At 45.8% G+C, this 12,500-nt stretch overlaps 2 non-coding genes across 2 annotated transcripts; both read right to left on the bottom strand.

The window, feature by feature from the left end:
- Positions 1-1,452: 1,452 nt before the first annotated feature.
- LOC126876865 (5.8S ribosomal RNA) lies at positions 1,453-1,607 on the bottom strand. Its single transcript, XR_007694581.1, has one exon. It is a non-coding gene; the product is annotated as a 5.8S ribosomal RNA (ribosomal RNA).
- A 3,210-nt stretch (positions 1,608-4,817) lies between these two features.
- Positions 4,818-6,740, bottom strand: LOC126876878 (small subunit ribosomal RNA). Its single transcript, XR_007694594.1, has one exon. It is a non-coding gene; the product is annotated as a small subunit ribosomal RNA (ribosomal RNA).
- Positions 6,741-12,500: the final 5,760 nt, after the last annotated feature.

Genomic DNA, 12,500 nt, shown 5'->3' with positions numbered 1-12,500 from the left:
AGACGACGAAGAGGCATGGGATGACCAACACTCTCTTTTCTCTATTCTCGAAGCGTCGAATTGCCATAAAAAAAAAATCACACGCGCGCACGACATAGTCGTACGCGCGTGTATACCTCGTCTCTCTCAAAGTTTTTTTCTCGAGCCTCGCCAAAGGGGATCGTCTTCTTCCTCGTCTACGATCTCTCCGACGACGACGACCGTACGAACAACTTCGTAACGGACTCACATGCGCATCTTCCTCGGGTACAGAAACGCTGCGGAAAACACCTCGAGCTTGTAGTTACAGCAGCACCCGTGTATAGCCGATCTTAGACACACGCTAGTTCGCACACGCGTTACATATATAATATGTAAGATTTCCGACGAACGTGGCTTTTCGGGAGCCAGGCGCGCGGGCAGAGAGATACACGACGACGGGGAAAATTCGTCCCGATACGAGTACGTGTACTCTCCGATCTCCGCGCGACGCTGGGGATCATACCTCCCTAAGTCGTCAGAGCGCTCGAAGAAATCTCGCGTGTGCGTTCCCGGATCTACGGCTGATACTTTCGGGGCTTGTAAAAAAGCACAGAGCGTGTAAAACGCAACGACGACCCATCGATGCGACGGTCCTCGTTGTTGTCAGTCGCTTTCGCGAAGAGACGGAGTGGGCATTCGATCCCTGGGGCTGTACGAGAGTCTTAAGAAAAGACGGTAGATTATGGCAAAGTTTCGCACGCCATCGAGTTTAGGTTTTTTTTTTGGTTCTCTCTTCTCTCCTCTCTCGACCGAGTTCCCATATTTGCTTTCTCTCTCAGTCTCGCCAAATATAATATTCTTTTAAGACGACGTCGGGGGCGCGGACCTTCGTGCGTCGAACACCGGCAAACGTAGCATATATCGCCTGATATGAAAAAAAAATCGGTCACGAGGAGAACACTACGAGTATATACGTTCGATAACCGATACACGAAGCGGTGCATAAGCGGGCGGTCGCCCTCGTAAGGACGACTCACGACGCCGCGAGCACTCACGCAGGTCCGTGACCGGTTCTCTCCGCTCTTATTCGTATCCCTTCGTATACCTTCGTCCGACTCTGAAACGTTCTCTTATAATTTTTAAGAAGAACGACGGCGGGTTGTCAAGGCAAGAAGGGACAGAGAGAGACAGAGGTAGAGTTTCGTAGTCTCCCGTGAACACGATAGATTATATATCGAGCATGCGTACGACTTGCACGGTCTCTGCACGACCGCGACGAACGCCGACGAGCGTCCAACAATCGCTCGTACGTCGCGTATGTTCTCTCCGTCCGCTCTTATTCGTATCCTCGTTCTTGTACCTTCGTCCGACTCTGAAACGTTCTCTTATATAAAGAAGAACGACGGCGGGTTGTTAAGGCAAGAAGGGACAGAGAGAGACAGATACGGAGAGTAACGATACGCAACGCAAGCAGTCTTAGGTTTACGTGAGCAACCCTCAGCCAGGCGTGGTCCAGGAATTGTATCCGTGGACCGCAATGTGCGTTCGAAATGTCGATGTTCATGTGTCCTGCAGTTCACACGTTGACGCGCAATTAGCTGCGTTCTTCATCGACCCACGAGCCAAGTGATCCACCGTTCAGGGTAATCTTTTATAAATTTACAACAGTTCAATACTCAAATGTACTCTTCTCGGTTCTAGCGAAGCCGAGTTCCGTCACGTTCGACCAACGGGAATCGAACGCGCAGAAGTCGCCATAGGATTGACGACACAAAAACGTTCGAAAAAAAAGAAAACGACGAACGCGCGAAGATACGCGCGTTCGCCGGCCGGGCGTAAAGTACATTATGATATATAACAACCATCGAGATCGAAGCTCCGTTCGTCAGGAAACGACGGGGATATATACACCCGATTCTGAATCCTCTGTACAGCACACGATCTCGCGAACGAGTAAGCACGGTGGCTAGCCCATGTTATATATGTGTTTGATTCTACTCTCTCGTCCAATTATTCAAGAAACAGCGCGCGTGCATCTCTCCATCGTTCGGGTGATAGTAAAGATTCGATGGGATTCGCGCGGCCGTCCGCCTCGAGCGGTCTTTCGTCCCAATATCCAGAAGCAGAGTTTGAAAAACTCTAGCGACGGCACGGGTGTCCGACTCACGACATCGAGGTTTCGAAGCCGGCGATCCCCTCCGAACGGATGGCGACCACGCGACCGACTGAAAGCATGAAAAATCGACGAAAGATAGAACACATCTCCGTTCGGGTGGTGTTTTTTCTTTAAAAAAAAAAAAAAAAAACAAAAATTCGATGGGACTCGCAGCCATCGTCCTCGCGCGGTCTTTCGTCCCGATATCCAGAAGCAGAGTTTGAAAAACTCTAGCGACGGCACGGGTGTCCGACTCACGACAACGAGGATAGACAGCCGGTCCCCTCCGAACGGGTTATGCGACGATAAACTCGATGAAACTTTAGTCTCGTTCAGGTAGTGTGTGTCTTGTAAATCAAAAATTCGATGGGACACGCATCCATCGTCCTCGCGCGGTCTTTCGTCCCAACATCCAGAAGCAGAGTTTGAAAAACTCTAGCGACGGCACGGGTGTCCGACTCACGACAACGAGGATAGACAGCCGGTCCCCTCTGAACGGTATATTATATATGAGATGATAGACGACAAACTGGATGAAACTTTAAGTCTCGTTCAGGTAGTGTGTAAATCAAAAATTCGATGGGACTCGCATCCGTCGTCCTCGCGCGGTCTTTCGTCCCGATATCCAGAAGCAGAGTTTGAAAAACTCTAGCGACGGCACGGGTGTCCGACTCACGACAACGAGGAAAGACAGCCGGTCCCCTCTGAACGGTATATTATATGAAACTTTAAGTCTCGTTCAGGTAGTGTGTAAGTCAAAAATTCGATGGGACTCGCATCCGTCGTCCTCGCGCGGTCTTTCGTCCCGATATCCAGAAGCAGAGTTTGAAAAACTCTAGCGACGGCACGGGTGTCCGACTCACGACAACGAGGATAGACAGCCGGTCCCCTCTGAACGGTATATTATATATGCGATGATAGACGACAAACTGGATGAAACTTTAAGTCTCGTTCAGGTAGTGTGTAAATAAAAAATTCGATGGGACTCGCATCCGTCGTCCTCGCGCGGTCTTTCGTCCCGATATCCAGAAGCAGAGTTTGAAAAACTCTAGCGACGGCACGGGTGTCCGACTCACGACAACGAGGAAAGACAGCCGGTCCCCTCTGAACGGTATATTATATGAAACTTTAAGTCTCGTTCAGGTAGTGTGTAAGTCAAAAATTCGATGGGACTCGCATCCGTCGTCCTCGCGCGGTCTTTCGTCCCGATATCCAGAAGCAGAGTTTGAAAAACTCTAGCGACGGCACGGGTGTCCGACTCACGACAACGAGGATAGACAGCCGGTCCCCTCTGAACGGTATATAATATACATTATGCGACGGTAGACGATCAACTAGACGAAACTTTAGTCTCGTTCAGGTGGTGTAAAAAAAATTCGATGGGATACGCACGCACGGCTGTCGTCGTCCTCGAGCGGTCTTTCGTCCCAATATCCAGAAGCAGAGTTTGAAAAACTCTAGCGACGGCACGGGTGTCCGACTCACGACATCGAGGCTTCGAAGCCGGCGGCGTTCCCCTCTGAACGAACTTCGGCTAGACTAGTTACGAATCGTTGCTACACATCGTCTTCATCGTCGTCGTCGTCGACATCGACATCATCATCATCATCATCATCATATCATCATCATCATCATCATCATCGGTCATCGTCGCATAGCGGGCCAACATCCACGCGATGCGTCTTCGTTCTAGGTTACCCGATCCACGAGTATGTTACACGTGGTTTCGTTATTTCGAACGAAACGACATACGAAGAGCACACGCCCTTTGGGTAGGAAGCACGTTTCGAGAACGACGAGAGTTTCGATGAAAGAGACGAGAGAAGTCGACGCAGAAGGTATCCATGGATCTTCGAAGAGAACCTTCGAAGATGTATATCGGTATCCTTTCGCTCTGCGCGACTCGCTACAAGTTCTTTCGCTCTCGTCGACTCGTTCTAGACGCTTCGTTCGATCCCAAAGAGGAGTCTTCGATATGTCCCGTTGCTAGGAGGAGAACAAACGCAACACAGACCACGAAACATAGAAGAGAATAGGCGAGCATGATCACTCCGACACGAGGCACTTTAGAGATTTTCTTATTAGTTTGCATGGACTTTTATATTTCGTTTGTACGGTTTCCACGATGCAAATACGAAATACGAGATCGTGACGGCGGGTCTTTCTGTGTACGGCCTCTCGCAGGCGCCACGACTGCATTTCTCTTTACACCTGGTTTCCATCGTAATTTTTTCGTTTGATATCGAGCCTTAACTTTTGTTGGCTCTTTCGAAGCTAGAGTTCCCTTTTATTAGAATTTCATATATATATATATATATTATATGTTATATGTTTTATTTCGGAGACGGCGGGTCTTTCTGTTTACGACCTCACGCAGGCGCCTCGAATAAGTTTCATTCGCATTTCGTTTTTATACTTGTATATATATATCTCTTCATCCCGATGATCGAGAGAGAGTGCCACCTTCTCTTCGTATAATTCCGTAGCTGGAGGGTCGTCTCCTCCTTAAGAATATTTCTATTCGTGCCAACGGAGGTTGCCAAGCTCCCTGGCGTTTTCGTTTGTTAAAGTATATAGCTTGTTAATACGTCGTATATACTTTCGTCGATACAGGAGGAGTACGGCTCCTTACCGACCATTGTGATATATATTTCATAGTTTTTATATGTGTTCAAGTCAAATTCTTTTGGTATCGTATCGTTAATGATCCTTCCGCAGGTTCACCTACGGAAACCTTGTTACGACTTTTACTTCCTCTAAATGATCAAGTTTGGTCATCTTCCCGGTAACATCGGCAATGCTTATCACATTGGCCGCGCACCAGTCCGAAGACCTCACTAAATCATTCAATCGGTAGTAGCGACGGGCGGTGTGTACAAAGGGCAGGGACGTAATCAACGCGAGCTTATGACTCGCGCTTACTGGGAATTCCTCGTTCATGGGGAATAATTGCAAGCCCCAATCCCTAGCACGAAGGAGGTTCAGCGGGTTACCCGGGCCTTTCGGCCAGGGAAAACACGCTGATTCCTTCAGTGTAGCGCGCGTGCGGCCCAGAACATCTAAGGGCATCACAGACCTGTTATTGCTCAATCTCGTGCGGCTAGAAGCCGCCTGTTCCTCTAAGAAGATTTGTTTGTACGTTGGTAGTAAAAACCCACCGACCGAAGCCGGGGGCCTTCGAGATACCATAAGTTACGTCTATTTAGCAGGCTAGAGTCTCGTTCGTTATCGGAATTAACCAGACAAATCGCTCCACCAACTAAGAACGGCCATGCACCACCACCCACCGAATCAAGAAAGAGCTATCAATCTGTCAATCCTTCCGGTGTCCGGGCCTGGTGAGGTTTCCCGTGTTGAGTCAAATTAAGCCGCAGGCTCCACTCCTGGTGGTGCCCTTCCGTCAATTCCTTTAAGTTTCAGCTTTGCAACCATACTTCCCCCGGAACCCAAAAGCTTTGGTTTCCCGGAAGCTGCCCGCCGAGTCATCGGAGGAACTTCGGCGGATCGCTGGCTGGCATCGTTTATGGTTAGAACTAGGGCGGTATCTGATCGCCTTCGAACCTCTAACTTTCGTTCTTGATTAATGAAAACATTTTTGGCAAATGCTTTCGCTTCTGTCCGTCTTGCGACGATCCAAGAATTTCACCTCTAACGTCGCAATACGAATGCCCCCATCTGTCCCTATTAATCATTACCTCGGGGCTCCGAAAACCAACAAAATAGAACCGAGGTCCTATTCCATTATTCCATGCACACAGTATTCAGGCGAAGGTAGCCTGCTTTAAGCACTCTAATTTGTTCAAAGTAAACGTATCGGCCCACCTCGACACTCAGTGAAGAGCACCGCGATGGGATATTAGTTGGACCGCCCGCGAGGAGCTAAGCCCACCGATAGGACGTACCACATAATGCCAGTTAAACACCGCGAGCGGTGAACCGACACTGTGACACACAGATTCAACTACGAGCTTTTTAACCGCAACAACTTTAATATACGCTATTGGAGCTGGAATTACCGCGGCTGCTGGCACCAGACTTGCCCTCCAATTGGTCCTCGTTAAAGGATTTAAAGTGTACTCATTCCGATTACGGGGCCTCGGATGAGTCCCGTATCGTTATTTTTCGTCACTACCTCCCCGTGCCGGGAGTGGGTAATTTGCGCGCCTGCTGCCTTCCTTGGATGTGGTAGCTGTTTCTCAGGCTCCCTCTCCGGAATCGAACCCTGATTCCCCGTTACCCGTTACAACCATGGTAGGCGCAGAACCTACCATCGACAGTTGATAAGGCAGACATTTGAAAGATGCGTCGCCGGTGCTAGATGACCATGCGATCAGCACAAAGTTATTCAGAGTCACCAAAACAAACGATGGACGGACAGACGAGCCATCCGCCACCGATTGGTTTTGATCTAATAAAAGCATTCCTACCATCTCTGGTCGGAATCTGTTTGCATGTATTAGCTCTAGAATTACCACAGTTATCCAAGTAAATGTAGGTATGATCTAAGAAACCATAACTGATTTAATGAGCCATTCGCGGTTTCACCTTAATGCGGCATGTACTGAGACATGCATGGCTTAATCTTTGAGACAAGCATATGACTACTGGCAGGATCAACCAGGGATCTTATTCGTATAACAATTCTTATAAATTTCGTTTAAGTTCTCTTCGTGTCGTAGGTGGGACGTAAGCACCGTACGACGAGACTTTTCGTTCTTAAGATAGATATATCTATAAAATATATCTCCTAGCGACGTTCGAGATACACCCATAGTTCAGTAATAATCTTCGAACGCCGCTCGCAGCCACTTTGTAATTCTCAACTCCACCTCCTCTCTTCTCTCTCTCTCTCTCTCTCTCATAGTCTTATATAAAATGTTTAGAATCGTACTTCTAAAGGAACATTTCCATAATGCTGTCTTCGTGTAAAAAGACTTATTAGAATATCTTAGCGGTAAAGCACGTATACGCACCTCACGCTGAACGAACAAGCGCGTATCCCAGTGCGTCGCGCTGGACATACCGTAAGAATATTCTTTCAATCGGTAGAACATTTTCGGCAGAAGACATACTACGCAAAGATAGTACGCTCCTACCGCCTCATCGGATACTTCTGCGAAAGCAGAAGTTTTTATAGAAAGCAGACGGTTATACTCTTTTGAATGAATCGATGCTCAGTTAGTACAAGCACACACGCATCTAACAATTTTTGTTAGAATACGTACACACAGGTCACCAGCTTCCCGACTCAGGGGAACCTTGCCACGATATTTGGTCATTACGTCCAGGACAGCGACCCGCGGCGCAGCAGTGTAGAGAAAAAACCAGAACGAGAACGGAGGAACAGTCGAGAAATAGCGTAAAATACACTAAGACTCGAGGAGCGGTGACTGAATTCTCAACCGAGGCCGTAGAATAGCCACGCGCTCAACGCTGTTCCGACCGAACCGTCCGGCTCGACGTCTCTCTTATAGATACGAAAGCGCCAGCCGGAAGGCCGGCGCCGGCCGGGCTAGCGGCCGCGCGCTTACGGTGCAAAACCTCCGTAGCAACGTACCGTTCGGAAGGGACGCTGGAACTTAGTCTCGCGAACGCTCGATCACTACTATACAAAGCCAATATCCAACCATCGAAATACATTACCAGACGTTTTATTAACATAATAGAAATGCATTTTTACCAAAAAATTAATTTTTTTTTTCACCGAAAAATTGCATCAGTAAACATACTCTTTTATCGAATACGGACAAAAAATAAGTTTATAATCAATTACAATACGTTAAAATAAGTAGAAATATGCAAAAAAATATATACCTTGTAACGTTAATTAACGAAAAAATTAGAAAAATATCCCAGTCGTGTCAGTTCGACGAACGCTAATTTTTTGAAAAAATCGATAAAAATGTTTAATCCCGACGTATTTAATAGAGATAGAACGATTCCCGTAAAAAAATTCATACCTTGTAACGCTTTTAAACGAATAAACTCGAAAAAACTTTTTCGCCCTCGGAATTTTTCTAAGTCCCAACGTACCGGCTCGGAATTTTTCTATGTTCCAACGACCGGTCGTGTCGGTCCAAACGTTTTTATATCCGTCTGCCGACGATATAAACGCTTAATCCCGACGTATTTTATCGAGTTATAACGATTTCTTGAAAAATATTCGTACGTTATAACGCTTTTTAACGAATTAATCGAAAAAGAGTGTTCGGTCCGAAAATTTTCTAAGTACGAACGACCGGCCGCATAGGTCCGTTTTTAAAAATCGTTCTCGGACGGAAATAAACCATTAATCCCGACGTATTTCGTCGAGTTACGTCGATTTATGCAAAAAAATTCATACCTTGTAACGCTTTTTAACGAATAAACTCGAAAAAACTTTTTCGCGCTCGGAATTTTTCTAAGTCCCAACGTACCGGCTCGGAATTTTTCTATGTTCCAACGACCGGTCGTGTCGGTCCAAACGTTTTTATATCCGTCTGCCGACGATATAAACGCTTAATCCCGACGTATTTTATCGAGTTATAACGATTTCTTGAAAAATATTCGTACGTTATAACGCTTTTTAACGAATTAATCGAAAAAGAGTGTTCGGTCCGAAAATTTTCTAAGTACGAACGACCGGCCGCATAGGTCCGTTTTTAAAAATCGTTCTCGGACGGAAATAAACCATTAATCCCGACGTATTTCGTCGAGTTACGTCGATTTATGCAAAAAAATTCATACCTTGTAACGCTTTTTAACGAATAAACTCGAAAAAACTTTTTCGCGCTCGGAATTTTTCTAAGTCCCAACGTACCGGCTCGGAATTTTTCTATGTTCCAACGACCGGTCGTGTCGGTCCAAACGTTTTTATATCCGTCTGCCGACGATATAAACGCTTAATCCCGACGTATTTTATCGAGTTATAACGATTTCTTGAAAAATATTCGTACGTTATAACGCTTTTTAACGAATTAATCGAAAAAGAGTGTTCGGTCCGAAAATTTTCTAAGTACGAACGACCGGCCGCATAGGTCCGTTTTTAAAAATCGTTCTCGGACGGAAATAAACCATTAATCCCGACGTATTTCGTCGAGTTACGTCGATTTATGCAAAAAAATTCATACCTTGTAACGCTTTTTAACGAATAAACTCGAAAAAACTTTTTCGCGCTCGGAATTTTTCTAAGTCCCAACGTACCGGCTCGGAATTTTTCTATGTTCCAACGACCGGTCGTGTCGGTCCAAACGTTTTTATATCCGTCTGCCGACGATATAAACGCTTAATCCCGACGTATTTTATCGAGTTATAACGATTTCTTGAAAAATATTCGTACGTTATAACGCTTTTTAACGAATTAATCGAAAAAGAGTGTTCGGTCCGAAAATTTTCTAAGTACGAACGACCGGCCGCATAGGTCCGTTTTTAAAAATCGTTCTCGGACGGAAATAAACCATTAATCCCGACGTATTTCGTCGAGTTACGTCGATTTATGCAAAAAAATTCATACCTTGTAACGCTTTTTAACGAATAAACTCGAAAAAACTTTTTCGCCCTCGGAATTTTTCTAAGTCCCAACGTACCGGCTCGGAATTTTTCTATGTTCCAACGACCGGTCGTGTCGGTCCAAACGTTTTTATATCCGTCTGCCGACGATATAAACGCTTAATCCCGACGTATTTTATCGAGTTATAACGATTTCTTGAAAAATATTCGTACCTTCTAACACTTTTTAACGAGTTATTTGGAGGGGATCTTTCGGCCTTTTCGTAGCGGTGCGAAAAAATTCTAAGTTCCAACGTCCCGGTCACGTTGGTCCGGAGGATGAAATTTTTTAAAAAAATAAAGTGAAATCGCTACTTTCGACTAGATTTCGTCGATACGTAACGATTTCACACAAAATTTCGATACGTTATAACGCTTTTTGGCGAGTTATTTCGAGTTGAACATTCGGTACTTTCGTAACGGGGCGAAAAAATTCTAAGTTCCAACGTCCCGGTCACGTTGGTCCGGAGGATGAAATTTTTTAAAAAAATAAAGTGAAATCGCTACTTTCGACTAGATTTCGTCGAAACGTAACGATTTCACGCAAAATTTCGATACGTTATAACGCTTTTTGGCGAGTTATTTCGAGTTGAACTTTCGGTACTTTCGTAACGGTGCGAAAAAATTCTAAGTTCCAACGTCCCGGTCACGTTGGTCCGGAGGATGAAATTTTTTAAAAAAATAAAGTGAAATCGCTACTTTCGACTAGATTTCGTCGAAACGTAACGATTTCACGCAAAATTTCGATACGTTATAACGCTTTTTGGCGAGTTATTTCGAGTTGAACTTTCGGTACTTTCGTAACGGTGCGAAAAAATTCTAAGTTCCAACGTCCCGGTCACGTTGGTCCGGAGGATGAAATTTTTTAAAAAAATAAAGTGAAATCGCTACTTTCGACTAGATTTCGTCGATACGTAACGATTTCACGCAAAATTTCGATACGTTATAACGCTTTTTAGCGAGTTATTTCGAGTTGAACTTTCGGTACTTTCGTAACGGTGCGAAAAAATTCTAAGTTCCAACGTCCCGGTCACGTTGGTCCGGAGGATGAAATTTTTTAAAAAAATAAAGTGAAATCGCTACTTTCGACTAGATTTCGTCGAAACGTAACGATTTCACGCAAAATTTCGATACGTTATAACGCTTTTTGGCGAGTTATTTCGAGTTGAACTTTCGGTACTTTCGTAACGGTGCGAAAAAATTCTAAGTTCCAACGTCCCGGTCACGTTGGTCCGGAGGATGAAATTTTTTAAAAAAATAAAGTGAAATCGCTACTTTCGACTAGATTTCGTCGAAACGTAACGATTTCACGCAAAATTTCGATACGTTATAACGCTTTTTGGCGAGTTATTTCGAGTTGAACTTTCGGTACTTTCGTAGCGGTGCGAAAAAATTCTAAGTTCCAACGTCCCGGTCACGTTGGTCCGGAGGATGAAATTTTTTAAAAAAATAAAGTGAAATCGCTACTTTCGACTAGATTTCGTCGATACGTAACGATTTCACTGATAATTTCGATGCGTTATAACGCTTTTTCTCGAGTTATTTCGACTCGAACGTTCGAACAGTGGCGAATATTTCAAAGTCCCTGCGACGCAACGATACGCTCTTACGCGTTGCTCGCTCGCTCCGCTCGCTCGAAAAAAAAAGTAGCCCAACCCAAAACCAATCCCTTTAGCGTTCGTTCTTCGATTTCATCGAAATCTTCGTTCGAACGCTTGGGATCGGTTTTGGGTTGGGCTATATTCGTCCGAGCGAGCGCAGCGAGCGAGCATTTGTCGCGATTATTTTCCTCGTTTTCGTCTCTCTCGTGAAACGGGAAAAAACGTGGAAAACGGGAAAAAACGGGAAAAAACGGGAAAAAACGCGAAGAAACGGGAAAAAACGCGGAAAAACGTTTAAAAATATTTGAAAAAGCGCGCGCGCGCGCGCGCAATACGAGCTGCGCAGAACGGCGTACCTTAAGAGAGTGTTACCTACTCCGGCGCATACCCGCTGATTCGGAGGTGCGCGCGCAGCGGTAGCACGAGCGGCTAAGTCCAGCGGCGTATTGCTTTATGCTCGCACGCGACTAAGTCCAGCGGCGTATTGCTTTCAGTTTGTACGCGACTAAGTCCAGCGGCGTATTGCTTTATGCTCGCACGCGGCTAAGTCCAGCGGCGTATTGCTTTCTGTTTGTACGCGACTAAGTCCAGCGGCGTATTGCTTTCTGTTTGTACGCGACTAAGTCCAGCGGCGTATTGCTTTTTACTCGCACGAGACAAAGTCCCAGCGGCGTATCGCTTTCTATTCGTGCGTCTCGTTGTTTGATTTAAAGGAAAAAAAAATCGCTACGCACGACCATCGGCCGTACGTAGCGAAATTATTTTTTTTAACCGCAGGAGACAAAGTCCCAGCGGCGTATTGCTTTATGCTCGCACGCGACTAAGTCCAGCGGCGTATTGCTTTCTGTTTGTACGCGACTAAGTCCAGCGGCGTATTGCTTTTTACTCGCACGCGACTAAGTCCAGCGGCGTATTGCTTTATGCTCGCACGCGACTAAGTCCAGCGGCGTATTGCTTTCTGTTTGTACGCGACTAAGTCCAGCGGCGTATTGCTTTATGCTCGCACGAGACAATGTCCCAGCGGCGTATCGCTTTCTATTCGTGCGTCTCGTTGTTTGATTTAAAGGAAAAAAAAATCGCTACGCACGACCATCGGCCGTACGTAGCGAAATTATTTTTTTTAACCGCAGGAGACAAAGTCCCAGCGGCGTATTGCTTTATGCTCGCACGCGACTAAGTCCAGCGGCGTATTGCTTTCTGTTTGTACGCGACTAAGTCCAGCGGCGTATTGCTTTTTACTCGCACGCGACTAAGTC

The sequence above is a fragment of the Bombus huntii genome, unplaced genomic scaffold (genome assembly GCF_024542735.1).
Source record: "Bombus huntii isolate Logan2020A unplaced genomic scaffold, iyBomHunt1.1 ctg00000101.1, whole genome shotgun sequence".
In the NCBI taxonomy this organism is placed as follows: domain Eukaryota; kingdom Metazoa; phylum Arthropoda; class Insecta; order Hymenoptera; family Apidae; genus Bombus; species Bombus huntii.
The sequence above is the reverse complement of the archived record's forward strand: the minus strand, read 5'-3'. Positions and strand labels throughout refer to the sequence as shown.